Source organism: Aethalodelphis obliquidens, unplaced genomic scaffold, assembly GCF_003676395.1.
Source record: "Aethalodelphis obliquidens isolate GAN/ISIS:26980383/991018 unplaced genomic scaffold, ASM367639v1 scaffold47, whole genome shotgun sequence".
NCBI classification, from domain to species: domain Eukaryota; kingdom Metazoa; phylum Chordata; class Mammalia; order Artiodactyla; family Delphinidae; genus Aethalodelphis; species Aethalodelphis obliquidens.
The window spans coordinates 1,136,714-1,143,119 of record NW_020837991.1 but is presented as its reverse complement, the minus strand read 5'-3'; positions in this window follow the sequence as shown (position 1 = coordinate 1,143,119).

The window sequence follows — 6,406 nt, the reverse complement described above, 5'->3', positions numbered from 1 at the left end:
AAATATTAAAAGCAAGGGAAAAACAACAAATAACATATAACGGAATCCCCATAAGGTTAACAGCTGATCTATCAGGAGAAACTCTGCAAGCCAGAAGGGAGTGGCAGGACATATATAAAGTGATGAAAGGGGAAAACCTACAACCAAGATTGCTCTACCCAGCAAGGATCTAATTCAGATTTGAGGAGAAATTAAAAAACTTTACAGACAAGCAAAAGCTAACAGAATTCAGTGCCACCAAACCAGCTTTACAACAAATGCTAAAGGAACTTCTCTAGGAAGGAAACACAAGAGAAGGAAAAGACATACAAAAACAAACCCAAAACAATTAAGAAAATGGTAATAGGAACATACATATCGATAATTACCTTAATGTAAATGGATTAAATGCTCCCATGAAAAGACACAGACTGACTGAATGGATACGAAAACAAGACCCATATATATGCTGTCTATAAGTGACCGACTTCAGACCTAGGGACACATACAGACTGCAAGTGAGGGGATGGAAAGACATATTCCATGCAAAAGGAAATCAAAAGAAAGCTGGAGGAGCAATTCTCATATCAGACAAAATAGACTTAAAAAAAAGACTATTACAAGAGACAAAGAAGGACACTACATAATGATCAAATGATCAATCCAAGAAGAAGATATAACAATTGCAATTATTTATGAAACCAACACAGGAGCACCTCAATACATAAGGCAAATGCTAACAGCCATAAAATGGGAAACTGACAGTAACACAATCATAGTAGGGGACTTTAACACCCCACTTTCACCAATGGACAGATCGTCCAAAATGAAAATAAATAAGGAAACACAGCTTTAAATGATACATTAAACAAGATGGAATGAATTGATATTTATAGGACATTCCATCCAACAACAACAGAACACACTTTCTTCTCAAGTGTTCATGGCACATTTTCCAGGATAGATCATATCTTGGGTCACAAATCAAGCCTTGGTAAATGTAAGAAAATTGAAATCGTATCAAGTATCTTTTCTGACCACAACGCTATGAGACTAGATATCAATTACAGGAAAAACTTACAAGAAATACAAACACATGGAGGCTAAACAATACACTACTAAATAAGCAAGAGATCACTGAAGAAATCAAAGAGGAAATCAAAAAATACCTAGAAACAAATGACAATGAAAACACGATGACCCAAAACCTATGGGATGCAGCAAAAGCTGTTCTAGGAGGGAAGTTTATAGCAATACAATCCTACCTCAAGAAAAAAGAAACATCTCAAATAAACAACCTAACCTTACACCTAAAGCAATTAGAGATAGAAGAACAAAAAACCCCAAAGTTAGCAGAAGGAAAGCAATCATAAAGATCAGATCAGAAGTAAATGAAAAAGAAATGAAGGAAACAATAGCAAAGATCAGTAAAGCTAAAAGCTCGTTCTTTGAGAAGATAAACAAAATTGATAAACCATTAGCCAGACTCATCAAGAAAAAAAGGGAGAAGACTCAAATCAATAGAATTAGAAATGAAAAAGGAAAAGTAACAACTGACACTGCAGAAATACAAAGGATCATGAGAAATTATTACAGGCAGCTCTATGGCAATAAAATGGACAATCTGGAAGAAATGGACAAATTATTTGAAAATCATAACTTTCTGAGACTGAACCAGGAAGAAATAGAAAATATAAACAGACTAACCACAAGCACTGAAATTGAGACTGTGATTAAAAATCTTCCAACAAAGAAAAGCCCAGGACCATACTGCTTCACAGGCGAATTCTATCAAATATTTAGAGAAGAGCTAACACCTATCCTTCTCAAACTGTTCCAAAATATAGCAGAGGGAGGAACACTCCCAAACTCATTCTAAGAGGCCACCATCACCCTGATACCAAAACCAGACAAAGATGTCACAAAGAAAGAAAACTACAGGCCAATATCACTGATGAACATAGATGCAAAAATCCTCAACAAAATACTAGCAAACAGAATCCAACAGCACATTAAAAGGATCATACACCATGATCAAGTGAGGTTTATTCCAGGAATGCAAGGATTCTTCAATATATGCAAATCAATCAATGTGATACACCATATTAACAAAATGAAGGAGAAAAACCATATGATCATCTCAAAAGATGCATAAAAAGCTTTTGACAAAATTCAACTCCCATTTATGATAAAAATCCTCCAGAGAGTAGGCATAGAGGGAACTTACCTCAACATAATAAAAGCCATATACGACAAACCCACAGCCAGCATCGTTCTCATTGGTGAAACTCTGAAACCATTTCCACTAAGATCAGGAACAAAACAAGGTTGCCCACTCTCATCACTCTCATTCAACATAGTTTTGGAAGTTTTACCCACTGCAATCAGAGAAGAAAAAGAAACAAAAGGAATCCAAATCGGAAAAGAAGAAGTAAAGCTGTCACTGTTTGCAGATGACATATTATAAACAGAGAATCTTAAAGACACTAACAGAAAACTACTAGAGGTAATCAATGAATTTTGTAAAGGAGCAGGATACAAAATTAATGCACAGAAATCTCTTGCATTCCTATACATTAATGATGAAAAATCTGAAAGTGAAATTAAGGAAACACTCCCATTTACCACTGCAACAAAAAGAATAAATACCTAGGAATAAACCTACCTACGGTGATAAAAGACCTATATGCAGAAAACTATAAGACATTAATGAAAGAAATTAAAGACAATACAAACTGATGGAGAGATATACCATGTTCTTGGATTGGAAGAATCAACATTGTTAAAATGACTCTACTACCCAAAGCAATCTACAGATTCAATGCAATCCCTATCAAACTACCAATGGCATTTTTCACAGAACTAGAATAAAAAATTTCACAATTTGTATGGAAACACAAAAGACCCTGAATAGCCAAAGCAATCTTGGGAAAGAAAAATGGAGCTGAATGAATCACGCTCCTGGACTTCAGACTGTATTACAAAGCTACAGTAATCAAGAGAGTATGGTACTGGCACAGAAACAGAAGTATAGATCAATGGAACAGGATAGAAAGCCCAGAGATAAACCCACACACATATGGTCACCTTATTTTTGATAAAGGAAGTAAGAATATACAATGGAAAAAAGACAGCCTCTTCAATAGTGGTGCTGGGAAAACTGGACAGCTACATGTAAAAGTATGAGATTAGATCACTCCCTAACACCATACACAAAAATAAGCTCAAAATGGATTAAAGACCTAAATGTAAGGCCAGAAACTAACAAACTCTTAGAGTAAAACATAGGCAGAACACTCTATGACATAAATCACACAAGATCCTTTTTGACCCACCTCCTAGAGAAATGGAAATAAAAACAAAAATAAACAAATGAGACCTAATGAAACTTAAAAGCTTTTGCACAGCAAAGGAAACCATAAACAAGACCAAAAGACAACCCTCAGAATGGGAGAAAATATTTGCATATGAAGTGACTGACAAAGGATTAATCTCCAAAATTTACAAGCAGTTCATTCAGCTCAATATCAAAAAAATAAACAACCCAATCCAAAAATGGGTAGAAGACCTAAATAACCATTTCTCCAAAGAAGATATACAGACTGCCAACAAACACACGAAAGAATGCTCAACATCACTAATCGTTAGCGAAATGCAAATCAAAACTACAATGAGGTATCACCTCACACCAGTCAGAATGGCCATCATCAAAAAATCTACAAACAATAAATGCTGGAGAGGGTGTGGAGAAAAGGGAACACTCTTGCACCGTTGCTAGGAATGTAAACTGGTATAGCCACTATGGAGAACAGTATGGAGGTTCCTTAAAAAACTAAAAATAGAACTACCATACGACCCAGCAATCACACTACTGGGCATATACTCTGAGAAAACCATAATCCAAAAAGAGTCATGTACCACAATGTTCATTGCAGCTCTATTTACAATAGCCAGGACATGGAAGCAACCTAAGTGTCCATCGACAGATGAATGGATAAAGATGTGGCTCATATATACAATGGAATATTACTCAGCCATAAAAGAAACGAAATTGAGTTATTTGTAGTGAGGAGGATGGACCTAGAGTCTGTCATACAGAGTGAAGTAAGTCAGAAAGAGAAAAACAAATACCATATGCTAACACCTATATATGGAATCTATAAAAAGGAAAAAAAATGCTTATGAAGAACCTAGGGGCAGGACAGGAATAAAGATGCAGACGTAGAGAATGGACTTGAGGACACAGGGAGTGGGAAGGGTAAGGTGGGATTAAGGGAGAGAGTGGCATGGACTTATATATATTACCATATGTAAAACAGACAGCTAGTGGGAAGCAGCTGCATAGGTCAGGGAGATCAGCTCAGTTCTTTGTGACTACCTAGAGGGGTGGGATAGGTAGGGTGGGAGGGAGGGAGACGCAAGAGGGAGGAGATATGGGGATATATGTATATGTATAGCTGATTCACTTTGTTATAAAGCAGAAACTAACACACCATTATAAAGCAATTATACTCCAATAAAAATGTAAAAAAAAAAAGAAAAGACCTAACACAGCCAAAAATAAAAATAAATAAATAAATTTATTAAGAAAAAAGAAAAGAAAAGAAGTACAAACTTCCAGTTGCAAAGTAAATGAGTCATGGGTATGAAATGTACATTGCGGGGAATACAATCAATCACTATGTAATATCTTTGTATGGTGACATATTGTAACCAGACTTACCTTGGTGATCAATTTGGAATGTTACAAATATCAGATCACTATGTTGTGTAGCAGGAACTAACATAATGTTGTAGATCAATTATACTTGAAAGAAAAACGGGGACTTCCCTGGTGCTCAGTGGTTAAGAATCGGCCTGCCAATGCAGGGGACCCGGGTTCAGTCTCTGGTCCGGGATGATCCCACATGCCGCAGAGCAACTAAGCCTGTGTGCCACAACTGCTGAGCCTGCGCTCTAGAGCCCGCGAGCCACAACTACTGAAGTCCACACGCCTGGAGCCCGTGCTCCGCAACAAGAGAAGCCACCGCAATGAGAAGCCCATGAACCGCAATGAAGCGTAGCCCCTGCTCGCCGCAACTAGAGAAAGCCTGCACACAGCAACAAAGACCCAATGCAGCCAAAAAGAAAATAAATTTAAAAAAAGAAGAAAGAAAAACAAACAAACAAACTCACTCATATAAAAAGAGATCAGATTTGTGGCTCCCAGAGGCAGAGGTTGGAGGAAGGGGCAATTGGATGAAGGCAGTCAAAAGGCACAAACTTCCAGGTATAAGATAAATAAGTACTAGGGATGTAATGTACAGCATGATAAATATAATTCATGCTGCTGTATGTTATATATGAAAGTTGTTAAGAGAGTAAATCCTAAGAGTTCTCCACAAGAAAAAGAATTTTTATTTCATTTTGCATCTATGTGAGCTGATGTTCATTAAACTTATTGTGATAATCACTTCATGCTGTATATAAATCAGATCATATGCTGTACTCCTTAAACGTATACAGTGCTGTATGTCAATTATATCTCAATAAAAGTGGAAGAAAAAATAAAGTATTAAAAAGATAAATAAAATAAAGATTAAATGCTTCCCTTGATGCCAATGCTTGTACTCCTTTGATGATAAGGCTCCCTTCTCAGGGGCCAAGGCGATGCTGACTCGCTGTGTACATGCTGATCTGTTGTTTCTCTTTCTTTTTTTTGAAACCTTGAAGGAATATATCACTGACTTGTTTGATGTTCTTTGTTCCGAAAAGATATAAAACTGTGCTGAAAACCATGCTTCTCTGGAGCAGTTCCTCAGAGTTATCTGAGAGGCTGTCTCCTGGGCTATAGTCTTCAGTTTGGCTCAAATAAAACTCTCTTCTATTCCTATTATAGACTGTTTACTGATTATTTCTGTTGGCAGGATGCAGCACCGTTTGTCAAATCATGGTTGAATCACAACCATAGGTTGCGTACAGATGTAGATTTTGGTAAAAATCAACAAAAGCTTATTGCTACATGGAATTTACAACATAGAGCATTATACATACTATTATTATTTGCACATTCTGTGCTGTATATGCTTTATGTATAGTAAACCACATTACTTATAGTAAACTGATGTATATATAATTTTTTTCTGGAGAGCTGGGTATTAAACATTTACTTGCATGTCATTATGTCAACCCCACTGGAAGCGCTGCAGACATTTGAAGCACAGCGCCCTCGCTCAGCTTGGCAGTGTCCAACTGCTGGAGACTCAGCCATCTCTGTGGCTACAGACTTCCATTGTGTCTAGTTGGGGTCCCGCAGGGGTCCAGTTGCTGGTCAGGAAATCAGCAGAGTGCCTAACAGTTCTAACTGGAAGAAACACAGCCCCTCATTTTCCTCTCCCAGTAGCAGACAGTCCAGGTGAAATGAGAAAAGGCTGTGCCTATAAAGCTT